This window comes from Coturnix japonica, chromosome 1, assembly GCF_054131305.1.
Source record: "Coturnix japonica strain WE chromosome 1, WE-NBRP24, whole genome shotgun sequence".
In the NCBI taxonomy this organism is placed as follows: domain Eukaryota; kingdom Metazoa; phylum Chordata; class Aves; order Galliformes; family Phasianidae; genus Coturnix; species Coturnix japonica.
In genome coordinates, this window is record NC_140663.1 from 8,978,996 (window position 1) to 8,995,781 (window position 16,786).

Below are 16,786 nucleotides of genomic sequence, written 5' to 3' on the forward strand. Positions count from 1 at the left end.
GAAACATCACTGTATACACATGAGCGCGGAAAATTTGTTGAATCTGTGACCATCTTGAAATCCTTATATGCCTAGAGATGATAGAGTCCTAAACTAGAGAATAATATTGTTGTTGACAAGGGAGAAGCAGTATAAATTAGATTTTGTATTAAAGTTTCCACACAGTTTGTTCTTTACATTAAAATTTTAGATTATGTGGATTTCTACCTGAAAGAGTAATTTAGTATTTCACACTGAACATCAATAAGATTACCCTATTTGAGAATATCTTATTTTCAGGCTATAATTTTGACTGCTTTGTCTCAAGCAAGGGAGTATCCTTCTCCTTCCTAGGAGACAGTATGCCTGTAGAAAAGAACAAACTTTATTTATTTTTTCCTTTGTCCATTTTTACATAGCTGGAGGAATGGTTCTGCAGTAGCTGAATTTCTGGGCTTCTCTTCTGTTGCAGTCTTTCTCAGTTGAGTCTCTTAAAAGATCCAGCATTCAGGGGACAGGGAATCTCGGCTTATCCCCTGTGTTTCCAGGTAGTGGGAGAAGTTAACACTCAAAGCTTCCTCTGGGCAACAGCAGTTGCACTTCATCCTCTTTTTGTTATTCTGCAACAGCTCAGACTTCTGGTAAATAAAATGGTTGGTCAAGGATTCAGTTATCTGTAGCTGCAGTATAGATTTAATAAATCCCACTGATTTTAGAATTTACCCGGATCAGGGACAGGTATTAGAAGCAGCTGAGACACAACCATCTTATTGCTATAGCTTTTTTGATTTACCTTCCTTCCTCCTCCATGCTATTTACTGAGGTTTTGCATCAGTAACATAATTTGCTTAGGATTCATGATATCAACCAATCAGTGCTATTCTCATGAGCAAGAAAAGCAAAGAAACCAAAATCTGTGTTAAGAGTGAACAGATTTTGGAAGTGTTGTGTAGATCCTATTTAAAACAATTCTGTCAGCTTGCTTGCTTAAAATGGAATATTTCTCTGACACAATCACATGTGCTTTGAAACAATCTTTGAAAACATTTCAAGTATTATTAACAAATATGACCTCCTAATCCAATATAAACAATATCTTGTTTTGGAAATGACTAAATTTATGCTAAGATGGGAAATAATAATAAAATTTATATTAAAGATTCAAAGATTTACTATTTTGCTCTCTATCCACTGTAAGTATAACTGGTTAAGAAAGAAAAACAAATGCATATGTCTGTGCAGTGTAAAGTCCTTTCTAGGTGTTCATGAGATAGATGAGATTATTTGTCTGAAGGGATGTCTATGCACTGAAATAAAATTAATTATTTTGAAACTGAGATCCCAGGAAAACATTCACTTTAACAAGTTTTGTTTTAATTTTTCATGCTGTGAAACATTTAATTATAGGCAAAATGAGTGTTTACAAATATTTACTGTTCCAGATTGACTAGAAAGTTTAGGACACAAATTAAATTAAATAACTGAATAAACAAAACCAACACTTTCCTTTAATAGATGTAAAGACTTTTGTTGCCTACTGTAATTAATTCCAGTGATTTCAAATTAGGAAACCTTGAAAAGATCACAATTTGCTTCTAAGAGCAGTATGTCATTTTCTATTGTGATTTTCTAGTATAGGTAATATTATGTGTAGTCTACAGTCTACTATTACAGATTAGAGTGATGGTCAGAGTGTTGTAAAGTGAGCAACTTTTTGCCTTTGTTTCTTGTTGAATTAATAATCAAAGTTGTGATCTGATTGCTTATGTCAGCACCCTCTTTGTATTTGTTTGATAAAAGCAGTGCACTTGAAGGAAACAGCAAGTAGCTTTGCATTTATGTAGCTTCTCTTTGAATTATAATTACAAAAATTATGAAATTATGAGAAGGCAAAATTGGTTGAGTTCTTTTTTTTTTTTTTTTTTTCACCTTTTGTGTATTTGGGAGGTTGGATGCCTGGATGCCATAGGTGTGTATCCAGGCTGGTACGTTTTCATACCATTTCTTATTTGTTATGCTGATATGTCATCTGTCTGCACCTGCTAATATTTCTAGTTTCAAGGGGAAAAATAGGAAAGCAAGAAGGAAAAGAAGCCAGCTTCCTTGATATTTCTTAGAATTCCCTTTCCTTTCCTACCCTTTCCTGTCCTTTCCTTTCCTTTCCTAGCCTTAACTGTCCTTTCCTTTCCTTATGCAAAGTACCATTTTAATTTATTAAATCAAATAAACTTTTTTTTCACCTCTTCATTAACCTTACTGAACAGCTCAGCTTTCAAGGAATGTTCTTTCATAAACCAAATTTTCAAGTAGTGGTATAAGCATATGATAGAGTGGTAGAGGTTGTCACTTATCACCAGGTTCTTCATGTTGCCAAACTGTAGGTCATTTTCTCAGTTCAGAATTCTTTATGCCCCAAGTATAAATTTGTTACAACCACCTAACCATATGATGTAGGTAAATAATTCAATTTAAAATTATACTTAGATGTAACATAATTTAATAGAACCTTTAAGTTAGAGTTTATTTTTGCTTGAAACTACTATTTCAAATGCAAGTGAATTTGTTTTATAGTTATTTGTGGGAATGTTGATTTATGATGAATCAAAAGCCATTATGTGATTATACTGGAAATACTAAATGGCGACCTGAAGCAGTGCTTGAGCACCTGGTGGGAAGACACAGCCATCCCAGGGGAGCTTAGGGTCAAGTGATGCACCTGAGTGTCTGGAAGAGGTGGAGGCAGAATCCACCACTTCCCAGACCTCATTTAAGGGTTAGCACTAGAGGTAAGGGCATCTCTTGCTGGAGATCACTGCCTCTCTGGGGCATTCCAAATGGAAGTAGCTTATTTCCTTCATTTCTGCATCTGCTGCTGCTGCACTCGGGCTAATTCTTATTTGCTGCATCCAAAGTCTTTGCCACTGTACTATTTTCACGGTGCTTTCCAATCCCAGTATAGCATTGCAGTTCTGAAAAAGATTAAGCTTCATTTTCAATCCATACTAATGCAGTAAGCATATCTAGATGTAGAAGCATCTAGATATGGTCTTGAGCAAGAGAATAACAGGACACAGTCCTGAAGAACTTGCCTTTCTGCTTGCAGAAATTAATTTATCCTTTAGTGTTTCTAAGCTGAACAATATTAAATACATGTACACACACACACATATGCCTTAAAAGGAGCATTCTGTAGATTTCACAAAGATTCCAAACTTTTAACAGTCTGCCCAGATCTGTCAGATTTCAGCACGTTTCCTTATTTAAGATTCAGGTTGACATCTGAATAGTATCTCTGCAATGCATCATGCCAGATTAACAGAAATGTAGAAGAAACTCTTCCCAGGCAGGATCTATGGGGCTTTCTTCAGTGCAGCTCAGGTCAATTGTGGTCTAATTTAGCTATTTCAAGTCTCCTGTCTGTCGAAGTACAGCCATCTTTTGCTTTTAGCTACACAGATAAGCTTGCACTATGACATTGTTGACACATCTATCTGGTTTAACTCTGTTTTTTGTTTTTTTACAATTATGTCTTAGCTTTGATGCTTGTTTTGTTGTTGTTGTTTGTTTTGTTTTGTTTTGTTTTCCTGATGTTCTCAGTTTGATTCAGATTATGATGTTCTGTAAGTATGTCTAGCTGGAGAAAAAGAAAACATACTTATTGGGGTTGCTAAACTTGTTGGTATACTTGTTGGTATAGTTCAATATATTTTCTTTACAGTAGAAAAGTGTGGAAGACTGGCAAAGGAAAAAAAAAAAAAAAGAAAAAAAAAAAGAAATAACACCAGAAGTGCAAGTGATGTGAGGAAAATACTTAAGCAATTTTGAGATGGGATAATGCTTTTTGATTGCGTTCTTTGAGGTAGAAGGTGGCAATTAGATTTTCATGCACAGAAAAGTGTGAGACATCCTAATTAAACACCTTTAGGTGGAAGTCATCATTGATAAATCCAAACTGCTTGTAGAAGCTCTTAAATGTGTCACCTATGGGGGTAGCACTAGAAAAGTCTCTCTTTTTTATTTTAATTGTAAAGAAATTGACATGCGGAAACAATTATTTGAATGTTGATTTGAGTGCTTACATTATAGACTATCATTACTAACTAGTCCCATCAATCGAATACATTTTAAGCATAACTATAGGTCATGTGCAGAATCACAAAAAGAGAGGAAATAACTGGGAGGAAAATTTGATGAATTCAACCAAAGGATAAATCAATGGATTTAGGACATATGAGCACCTCACATGCAGTGTTACTTTGGTCAAAATTATTTTGTCTCTGCGCTTTATTTTCCTTTATACGTGAAATTCTCTTAACAGAAGTTCAGAATGGTTCTGAGTGGATTTAATGCACTTAGGTAGCCCTGACAATATGCAACTTAAGTTGTGAGTTTTGAACTGGAATAAAACTATTTTTCACATGCAAGTCAATTTGTTAAGTTCTTATGCAGTGCAGAAAGGTGAACCAGCTCTCACTTAACATGCTAATGGTGTCCCTGAACAAAGTCATACTTTCTTTATTATCACAAGAATACTGAGAAAGAATCAATATTTTATCTGACATATGATATAGAGATGACAAGAGATTCTGAAGAGATCTAATGGCTGAGGCAATGCATGACTATTGATCATCACTGAATCGAGGAGAAGAATAGCTCCAGTTATAGATTTCTCTCACACACAGCGCCTGAGGCAACAGAAGTGAAATCTCAGGGAAGATAATGGAAGTCCACACATGAACTTCAGTAGGGTCAACATTTCATCCTGGGGGAAAAGTTCTTATGGATCTTGGTGACACTGAGAAATATATATGTATACATTTGCTGAAATGCTAATATACTAATTCGGGTCTTTTAATAGCCAACTGTGTGGATACATACTATATGTATATTGTAGGTGGGTCTGAACCTACCTGGGTAAGAATTCCTCACATCCACTAAAAACTTCTTATGCTTATAGGTCCAGGAACTGTTGCTTTACAACCTTTGAGCTATATTATGATGACGCTATTATTTGATGTCAGGGGACTGATTGGGAGCATAAAAGATCTGAGTTTCTTACATGTTCAATGGACAAGGAATGATATTACAGATACTAACCAGACTGAGATAACACCTTTTTAAACAGGCACTGTTCATCTACTTTTCATTTTTAGGCTGTTAATTACCTTGAAATCTGAAAGTTTTCTGTTGGAGAGTAAGAAAATAGTAAATAGACCTCTCTAGAAGAGGAATTAAATCAATAAACAGCATGAATTGTTTTTAAAAGTATTTCATGGCAGCACATGAAAGGAAAAATTCAAACGTGTCCAATAGAAAGGAGGCTGAGAATGCAATACATGTTTTTAGAGCTATATGGGAAAGTTTTAAAGTACTGTAATAAAGAAATAAAGATGATTTGGATTGTGATTTATTTATTTATATCAACTTATGTATTGTTTATTTGTATTATTATTTAAGATTAGATGAAAAGATAAAGTAGTTATTTGGGCAGAAAAAAAACCATAGTTTCTCAGAAGGGTGACAGATTTATGGGATGTTAAATCTAAAAGTGGTTATTCATATTGGTAGGGAATTGTACAGGTAGAACAGAAAGAGGGAGAGAAGCAGTACAGAGAAAGAGAACAGAAGCTGTGTTGCTGTGTTTTTAGATGAGGTGCTTGCAGCCAGTTCCAGATGGCTTAGCAACAGATGCAGTGGCTACTGCTCAGGTACTCAAATTGGAGCAAGTCAAGGGTGGCCACCTCTGCCAGAAAATATTTTATATTAGGGGAATCTACCAGTACAATAACCAATTTGTTAGAAGTTTGTGTTAACTGGCAATGGAACAAATGAAATGAAATTTAATGAATTGGGACAGCTTTTGTTGCCTATTATGGATAGCGAAGAAAAATGAAGAAGCCATTAGGCAATGGACTTTTAGAATCTGTTCAGGAAAAGCACTTGAAATAAGTCTGTAAGGTCACTAATGACAAAACTTGTTGAATGATCAGTTTTTATTATTTGACCAAGGAAAGTGATGTGGTAATTGCAGGTTAGAGTCTGGAAGCCATGTAATAGAGTTGAAGCAAAGGAAAGAAACACACATTAATAAACACACCTGTGCATTTGGAGTGGAAGAGCACAATGTAGGTAAAGAGCAAAAGAAGAGTACTGAATTTTTTCATAATTAAAATCCTTAGAAAGTGAGGGTAAAGTCAATCTTCAGATCTTTACTTCTGAATGTTCAAGGGATCTTCATGGTTAATTATGCCTCACTGCGCTACAAGGAGCAGGTAAAGCATTATATGGACTTGGGAAAGGTGGACTGAGGAATCTTAGAGATGTCCTAAATGTATTTGTCTTTGTTCAGTTTGCTTTACAAATGATGAATTTTAAATCAATGTGGTAATTTCTTTTTTTTTTTTTTTATTTTTATTTTATTTTATTTTTAAGGATATGGAGGAATGCTGTATATCTTGCTTCACAGCAGCTGCTCTTAACAGCATTTCTGATATTTCCACAGAGGAAAATAATAATTTTTAGGCCCATTCATAACACCTCATTCCATTACGTACTGGCTGCACCCATCTGGCTGCTTGCAAGTTCATTTTAAGAAGGAAAGTTCACAACACAAGATTCATACATTAATAGATCTTATAGCTAAACATTATTTTCTTACCATCCCTTCAGTGCCACAAACTATTTGAGATTCCAGTCGGAGATCTATTTTTCAACAATGATGGAACCCCAGTACAAATCTTGATACAGAACCAGTTGAGGTTTTAGCCTCTTTCCAGTATCTCCATTATAAAAGACATATTGTGTCTAGGAAAATAAATAAATAAATAAATAATGATAATAATAATAATAATAAAAAGTCATTTGTCCATAGAAGATCATGTTCTTTTCCACAGCTTCCTGAGTTTTCGACAGGTCTCTGTTTAAGCACTTTTTTATTTTGTCTAGAATTACTTCTATTGGGGAAATATTGCCTTAAAATTGCATGCAGTTTTTACATACACTTTGTTTCTGCTGTTGCCAGCAGTAACAAATTTCCTTGGCTTTTACTCACTGACTGTAGAACAGATCAGTTGATTATTCATCACCTGCCACCTGCTCTGTTCTTTCTTTGAACTGCAAGTCTGTTAATACACTGTCTTGCCTTGTTAAAGCCATATTTGTTATTCAGCTGTTTTTTGATGTTCTTTTTAAAGTAGTTTCATTCTTCTAAGCAGTCTTAATCAGGCAAATTCAGACTGATATTAGTTTATACATTTGGGAATCCAGTAGAATATATTTTTGTTTTCTTATTTGTTTCACCATTTAAGTTTTGAATTTTATTTTAAATGAGACTGCATATATCCTATTTCTGTAAATCCTAGCTATGACTTTAGTGCTATCTTGTTTTTATTATAAATCATTGATTACTTTGAATCTTATCATGCTGTCTTTGATTATGAATGTCTTAAACAAAATAATTCCCTTCTGTTCCACAGAAGTAGTGATAAGATCCATTCACACTTATTTGTTGAAATAATAGTATTTTGTTCTTTTTAATGTCAATACTTATACAATTTTGAGAGAATTTAAAGTTGTTACTGATTACATAGCCAAAAAAGAGACTGCTGACTGATCTCTTCAGCTGTTCCATAGTATTCCCATTCTGCATTGCCAGCTTTCTGATTTTCTTTTAGAATCATAATGTTACATCTATATGCCATTTGCAACACACAATGTTTGAGTAAGTCCAGAAGTTACTACACATCTTGAAAGTGTACACTGGGTCTATAAATAGCATTAAGTAGTAGAACACTCCAAAACTAAAACAATAGGTAAAATAAATAATAAATAAATAAATAAATAAAATGGAAGATAAACAGTTATTTGAATAAAGTCTTGATTATGTTCATTCTGAATTTGTACACAACAGTATTCTGTTAAATCCGCTTTTTGCTTCAGTTACAAAGCAATGAGGCAGAATTCAACTGCAGTTTCAACCTGTGATTAACCATAACTGACTTCATCTGTGTTTTCCTTGCATAAATGATGGAAGACTGTCAGTATGTTCTTGAATTTAGTAAGGATGACTTTACTTGATTTTTTCATTTTCCTCATTTTTCCCTTAAAACTACTCATCTGCTTGTGTACTCAGTTGCCTCTGTCCTCATTTGAATTGTACTCAGATTTTAGTTGTGCTAGATGCATGTGCATGCTATAAGCAGTTGAGGGTTTTTTATTTAGTTTTGTTTCTAACTAGGAGCCTAGTAGCAATATCTCACAGGAACTGTGAACTGAACTGTGTTTATGTTGATTAGTTTTCATCTTTAATTTAGAGAAAAATTACATAGATGGCACTCTAAGTACTCTCATACTGGAGTGGATTAATTTGGCTATTTTTAAAATAAATTTAGATAGTTGTGACTTCTCCCTCTGTGTTTAAAAACTGTAGATATATTACAGATGAAGAAGCAGGGTAACAAGGCATGCCAACTCAGCACATGTGTCATCTTCTAATCATGGCTGTGAAGTTTGTAGCTCAGCTGTGAAGCCTAAGAGTTTCCTAAGGCAGGCAGTGAACTGTAGCTGGTGGTGTTATGCACTTCGTGATTTGTCAGAGCAGTTGGCAATTTCAGTCTAATGGTTTCAGCATGTGTCCTTCAAGCTTGTTTAAAAATATAGCACTAACATAGCTTCCATTTAAGGCATATGAATTACTAGAGTGAAAATGTAATAAGAAGCTCTAAGGTTTTGAAACCTCTGGAAATGAGAGGGATAAATTGTATGCTAAGAGTAGTCTTTTACTGATTCTATAACCCGCTCTAGCAAAATGTCACTGCTAGATGTCAAGGTGAATTTGACAGGCTATTTCTTACTCTCCTTTTCTGACAGTTTTCCTCATGCCTTTATCTGCATTTCTCTGTCTTAGCCTTCTGTCTACTGAAACATTTTGGCAGTACCAAGCTGTCATAATATTGCACAGCTTCTCAAATCTCCTGATTCCACATAGCCTAGAAATGTATTCAAAGCATGCAAACCAAACCTCCCTCTTTCCTCCCTCTTCCCATAAATGTGGAAAATATAGAATTAACAAAGTACTGCTTCTCTAGTTTCTGATGAGAAAGTAGACTTTTCCTTAGTTAATTGTTGCTAAGTAGCATCTGGGTGGGAATACTTTGTACACATGTTCTGCAGCATATTAAAATTGCTTTGTATTTCCTGTGTTCCAGTAATGGAGGTCAGTCTTGTGGCCCTCTGTCCTTCATCATGACTGGATTTGTTTTGTCCTGTTCTCTGGATTTCAGAAAGATACTCTCGAGGAATATTCGTGCACTTTATTCATTTGTCCAACTGATGGCTGATGTAGTATTTCTTTGCACTCTGTATCACTTTTGTGCCTGTTAGGATTATGAACAACAGAGTCCAAACTGAAGTGGAAACTGGTTACGTTCCAGACTGACATGTGGCAGTATCCCTCCTGCAACAATGACCAGCTGTACACTTAGCTGGCTGCTTACCCATCTGTACTGCTTTCCTGGAAGTTTAGATGTGTACCTTTTTTATGATTTTCATTAGTGCACAGTTCTGGATACTCTGAGATTTTCTTTCAGGACAGAATCAAAGACTGACACTAACTGCATATTTCTTACCACCCTTACTGTAAAAGAAACTTCTTCCTTATATCCCATTTAAATCTTCCCCCTCCCTTAATGTGAACCCATTTTCCCTTATCCTATCAAAAGAGACCCTGATACATGGTCTGTCCGCTTCTTTCTTATAGCCCTCCTTTAGATATTGAAAGGCCACTGCAGGTCTAACCTTCACTATGGAGTTAATGTAAGATGAAACTGGAGGTGTTGTTTTGACCTGTGATCCAGAGTATAAAATCAGCTTATTAAAAAATTGTTAGTTGCTGATAGCATTCAATTATGTGTAGATTTGGATCAGAAATCTGTTCAAAAAGTGGCAAAGCTTACAATATCAGCAGACCTCTCATATGGCCTTTCTTCTTATGAGTATGACTCATTTGTTCCTATGACATAAGCAAAAGTGACTCCAGACAGTCACTGGGGAGTAAATATATTGTACAAGATTTATGCTGAATGTGTGAAATCAGATATAAACACACTTTGTCTGTGACCTTACATACTTCAGATGTTCTCATTAACAGACCATAGATAGGTCTGTGATCATTTGGCACAGCAGATGCTAGAGTGAGGGAGAGGCCATGACACTGCAGTACAAATACATGAAATAAAACCGTGCTGGAGATGAGCAGAAAACAGACTTCTTTAGAAAGAAGTCAGTCACAATAAAATAACTTTAAAAATTCAGACAGAGAAAAGGGAAATTCGGCCATGTTTTGAATAAATGCATTTTGTCTGTGATGCTCCAGAGGGAAAAAAAGAAAAAGAAAAAGAAAAAAAAAAAAAAAAAAAAAGAAAAAAGAATAAAAAGAAAAGGTTGTTAAGCACTACATGAATCCTGTCAGCTCCTACGTTTCCAAGCAATTGCTGGAGGATTAGTTGAGCAAATTAGAGCCTAACAACTCTGAAGCATAATGCAGCTGGTTACATGCTGCATAGATGCAAACACTTTATGACTTACCTCACATTTAATCAGGTGAAGTCTAGAAAATATGATGCAATTACCACTTGCATTACTGTGAGCTCATTTTTTTCAATATGTTATTTCTCTTTCATAGATATAAAAATACTTTAAATTATACATAAATTATTTATGCTGTAAACACATGCTAAAAGAATCAGTTTGCTCTTGCCTTCTCTTAATTTTATCTGGTATACTTGCTTGCATTTAAATACTACGGAAAATAAAAGCATTCAAAAACTCTTTTTTCATTTCTTATGCTTTGTTTCAGTTTTGCCGCTTCTTCATACATTAGTTATTTTTAGCACCAAAAGGCATTCAGCTATAGGGTCAACCTACAGGGAAATTATCTCAGTTTGTAAACAATGATGTTCTAATTTACTTCTTATATTCTATGCATTATGACTATTCTACAGATTAAATCAGTAAGCATCTAGTTGTACTGTATCCTTAAAGAGTCAATATTGTAAATATTGTGGGGATGATAGCTGCATGTCGAGAACTGAAAAGAAACATAATTGCCTTCCACACTTCATTGCATCAGTTAGAAAATAACTTGTATAAACCACCATTTTTAAGCAAAAACAATAAATAGTTTGATGTTTCTTAGTATTTGATACTGATTTGGGCAGAGAAACACTTTTCATTGGTACCACAACTAACAGCCTTTGGGTAAAACGGGCTTTGAAGGTAACACCATGGATGAAGCACTAAGTATTAATATTGGGCAATTGTAATTTAAAAACAAAAAGGAAATGTATATATATAAAAAAATCAAAACAAACATTGGCAGCTGTCAGAGGATACTGCATTAAATAACAAGTCTGTTGATTATTTCAGGAAATGAGCATCATGTATTGCTTGTGCTATGCTACTGTCTTGTCTGTTCCTCCATGTCTTCTTAGTGTTACAATTTGCACTTACCCATTATTTTATGGTTGGAGCCATCTTAGCTAAAGATGCATCTCTGTCAAACCTAGATCAGATTTTGTGCTGACAGTAAATATGAATGGTAACTTGTCAGGAAGGTCAGTTACCGAACATATTCGGGAAAGTTATAAATCAATCCTATTAATCCTTCCCATCCTTCCTGAGTATAGAAACAAAGGTGAATAAAAGTGTTATTCATCTAGTATTAATGTCTTTGCTACCTTTACTGCTTCCAAGGTCACTTTTGGGCTATTGACTTTCCAATCTGGAAATATTTTTTGTTGAAATCCTGTCCTCCCTGGGCCAAAATGTGTGATTTTTCTAGACAGTATAGGAATGGGAAACTCATTAATAAAATAATTCATATTCAACCAGTTCATTACCAAAGTTTGCAAAAAGGGGAAAAATAATAATAATTAAAAAAAAAAATAATTAAAAAAAAAAATGCTCCATGCAAATAAAGGTAGTAGAATTGAATTAAGGATAAAGAAAATTGTTCTTCATAAAATGGCCTGAGTTGGAAGGGACATCAAGGTTCATGACTATTCAACTCCCCTGCCACAGGCAGGGCCACTGACCTCCACATTTTTTACTAGATGAGGCTTCCCAGGGCCCCATCCAACCTGGTCTTGGACACCTCCAGGGACAGGGCATCCACAACATCTGTTCCAACACCTCATCACTCTCATAGTAAAGAGCTTCCCCCTGACATCCAACTTAAATCTTCCCTCCTTCATCTTAAAACCATTTCCCTTGTCTTGTTATTATCCTCCCTTTTGAAGAGTTGACTCCCCTCCTGTTTATAGGCTCCCTTCAGATGCTGAAAGTGTGCAACTTTCCTCCCATATTTCTGTCTCATAAATGAAGTGTGATTTGTAATCATCTACAGGAGAACAGTATTTATGTTTCAGATACATACGTGAGAACTGTGTTAAATGCTGCTGTTGTAGATTTTACCTTGTTTATGAAAGAGTGGAATTGAGTACTTGGAACATATTTTAAAAATTAGGGCTTAAAGTTAATTGCATGTTTCTATGCAGTTCTATTTAAGCCTGATATTGTGTATTCTCCCTCTCTCTTATTAAATTAACCTTGAAAACATCAGTACTTTAGAAAGCTGTGTCAGGCTACTGATGTCTAATATTTTGAAGCTTACACATTTTCTAATAACTTAATATATCAAGGGGTAGTCAAATGTTATTTTTAAGACAAAATAATTAAAGGAGAATAGGAAGCAAACAAGATTGATTTGTTTTACTGAATATAATTGTAATTAAGCTATTGGCTGAAAGAGTTCTTTGCTGGCTAGGAGGAGATAAAGATATGAAAAGATATAAAGAGATAAAGATATGACATGCACAGAAGTAAAGGTTGGGAGATGAATAAGCCTAGGGAGTTGATCTTTTCAGATCAGATAAAGATTCTTTAGGTCTCTCTGCATTGCACCAAAAGCTGTCTATCAGAGATAGAAGAAAATGCTTGGAATCCAGGGACAGGACCTTTGAAAATGGTCCTTTCTGAGATTGACAGGCAGCTGAGTTTTGGAGTAGTTTTTTATAATCTTTTGTAATTCCTATGAAAGTTAAAAGAAAGATCACAGGCTGATGGAGTAAATAATTCTTTTTATTATCTGCATCTTTGTATGTTTCACAATAAGTTGTTTTGCTTTAAAGGTAATGATTATCTTTGAAAGATCTAAGGAAGTCCTAGGAGAAGGAAGCTCCCCATTTCCTTCAATGTTTGTTTAAAAAACAGTAGTACTTATTAGACTTTCAAGGAATAATTGTTCTCTTATTAACAATCTAGGTATTCTGAAATATACTGGACTTTGAACAACTGATTTTCAGAGAAAAGTAAGGTAGTAAGAAGTGTTAACTGATTAAAAAACATAAAATAGAAATACCAGTTTCATGTAGGAATGATTGTTTAATCACATGGCTCCCAAGCATTTATCACATTAATTACAATGGCTAAATCTAGTGTCAGCTCTTTTGTTCCCGTATATATAAGCACTGTTACAGCCCTGCCAGACATCCTCCATAAGCATAGGAATATATGCTACAGCATTTTATTTGTGTTTGCAACTCTGTCTTACTGGGTATGCTTTCTCAGTTTGCTTGTTTATTATTTCAGAGATCTGAGTACCACTGAAACATAATCTAAGAATCCTTGTTTTCCAGCAGACCGTATAGAGCTTTTATACCTTGAAGTAAACCAGAATATTGTTGCATTTTGGTTTTGTTCCTTCACCTCTTTTCAGTGATGTGTGATGTGTAATCCTTTCTATCTTGATCATCTTGAAGGTCTTTGCCAACCTTATCAATTCAATTCTATTTAAAATTAAGATATTAAAGAGAGCTTCATTCAAAGCCAGAAAACTTTTCACAGTCATTGCCTTCACAGCATTCATACAAGATACAGAGTGAGAAATGACTGAAGCCTAATATGCAGAATAACTATTTTGCGTGTTTGTTCCAGAGTCTGTTTTGCATATCTTTTGCTTCCATGTTTCAGTATTTGCTATAGAAATATATAGGAAACTGCAGTGGGCCATGGCATTAAAGAAGGTGTTCCTTTATTAAGCCTTTGTGGTAACGAGAATGAAAAATGAGACGTCTGATGTCAGCATGCAGTTGTGTTTCTCTTCTGGTGTTCTCCGGAGACTCCTCCATCAAAATGGGGAATATGAGACCTGACATTTGCATACCTTAAAAGCAAGCAGGCATGACTTTGAGAGACATGAAAAATTAGTCTCTCTTTTTGTTGCAAAAAAAAGGCATAGGTAATTTGAGTTAGCATCACCATCTAGGCATTTTTGACCCAGAAGTCTTGACTTCTTACTCTTTCTGTTAACAAATCACTCCCCCTGCGGAAAGGTGAATGTTTCAGTCATTAGAATCGATGTATAGTCATAGAATTTTTCCTTTCACAGAAATGAACAACTTCTGAGATAATCTTACTTTCATAAAACTTTTTCTCTTATAAATTCTATTTCTAATACACTTCCCTTATTAAAGATATTACTCAAGAGAGTGATTCTTTTCTTCTGGAATGGAAAAATTTCATCTTAACTAATATTTATCTTTAATAATAATAATAAAAAAATAATAATAATAAAATCGACAAACAAAACCACAAAGGAAAACAAGCAACAACAACAACAAGTCTGCCTTTTTGAAAATGATGTCCTTATATGATCTGTGCCCCTGTGGTAATTTGCACATAAGCATTGATTATCTGCTGAAGATGAGCTAGGTAATCAGAATACTGTAATATACTGATCTTTGTTTTTACATACATAACTCACACAGCTATAGAATCACAGGAACATTCTATTTCAGGAATATAAGGTAGAAATACAATATTTGTCACCACTTTGAGATATCTTATGAACGCTTAATTTACAGATTTCTTCTAGTCCTGGCTAACAGACATTATACTGGCTATTAATCAGATAGAATTTATGGGACTTGTTGATTGAAAAGATGACCTTTTTAGGGAAAATACAGGACTGATATCAAGTAGGGTAGGCTTGAATTCTATCTCTGATACAATGCTGAGGAAAGGACTACATTCTGCCCTGCCTCCAGATAGAGTTATTAGAAAATTTATGAAGTTACTGGCAGTTAAGTTAAACTGATACACAATAACATGTAGGGATTCTTCAGATACGTGATGAGCAAGACATCATAAGGCTGTATCAGCTTGCCTCTATTCCTATTGTAAGCTGGCCTAGCTCTGGAGAAGTCTGTATTTCCACTCAGGTCACGGGATTTAAACTTATTTTTAATTTTTTTTGTCTTTGAGTTAAGGAACATAGCTAGTTTCCCATTAAGGTAGGAAAGAAGGCAGAGAAATGAGGGCTGAGTTAGCTACCTCTGTTGACGTGCATAGTGTCATGTCTTGCTTTGCTACTCTCTGGTGAAACATGATTTAATCAGCTTGTACTCAAGCTAGGACAGACCAAATTTGGATGTAGAACTTGTTATATTGAGTAAAGAAATGAAACATACAAAATTAGTCTAGTGTATTACCAGATAACTGACAATACTGTAGATATCTGAGGTAGTGGATTTGTCCATTGAGGATAAAGGAGAGTTGGACTGTGTGTCAGTGTAGTGCATCAAGTTATATTACAGTTTTTGTATATGTGCTGTTTGGATATTGGAGAACGTAGTTCTAGTGAGTTGGGAGTGACAAAAATCATTTGAATTGGCAGTAAAATACACAGGCAGGTTCACTTATTTTTTGGAAGCCAAGCACATAATTATTTCTTTACAAGATGATTGTAAATAAAATAACTAACTAACTAACTAACTAAATAAATAAATAAAAACGTGTTAAATTTTGCTTTATAAAAGTTGTCACCTAGTTGTTGTTAGAGGAGTGAGACGGAGTGTCCTCATGCAGTCAGATAACAAGGTGGTTGCCCTCCTGCACTGGGGATGATATGAGACTGTGACAGAACCAGCTTTGCCATCTGAGATTCCATGAACTTTCTGGTCACTCTCCTTTTGGTTGTTAACAAGAATTGACAGCTGACTGAACTGAAAAGGTGACTTAGACCACCAGTTCATTTTGTGTAGGAATTGATATGAATATTAAAACAGTTGTTGGGTCTATGTGGTGCTTATTCTTACAGAGTAAAGAATTTGGTTGCCTAGTTACCTTGTTGATACAACAAATCTATTCTGTTAAAAAGAGACCATAACTACCCCTAAACTTACAGTTTTATTGAGCTGTAAAGTATTATGGTTTTCAAAGTCACCTACTCAAAAATCAGGAAATAACTGAGTTGATGTGAACTGCATTCGTATGATTTCTTTCTTCCAGAATAGGTGCCTGCTTCAGGGCTGCAGGCACTGGGGATGCTGCCTACAGCAGAACTGGGGAACAAGCATTATTCTTTTCTATTTGAAGTTGTTATGAAATAGCCATGTAAAAGTGTTTTTGAAAAGTTTATAATCTTTTGAGGATAGGTTTGAAAGGGAATCAGTTGTCTGACATCTTTTGCTTCCTGTGGGACTAAATGTATAAACTGATCTTTCAAAATAAATTAAACTAGAAAAATGCCTTCTAGGAGCATGCATGTTACTCTTTGGTGGCAAACATTCTTTGAGCTCTTCAGACCAGGCTACATTTAGTTCCAATTACCAAGCTTTTATGGGTCCCTAATTATCACAGAGGATATCAGTACTTTGTATAAATGAATATAGATATTTAGTATGAAAATAATCATCCACAATAATGTTTTAAGATTCTAATAAATACTTCTGTTTGTATGGTAGATTAA

At 34.8% G+C, this 16,786-nt stretch overlaps 1 protein-coding gene across 12 annotated transcripts in view; it reads left to right on the plus strand.

Annotated features, from left to right (window-relative positions):
- Positions 1-16,786, plus strand: part of CACNA2D1 (calcium voltage-gated channel auxiliary subunit alpha2delta 1) — a 326,739-nt gene that overhangs the window by 159,893 nt on the left and 150,060 nt on the right. The window lies entirely within an intron of this gene.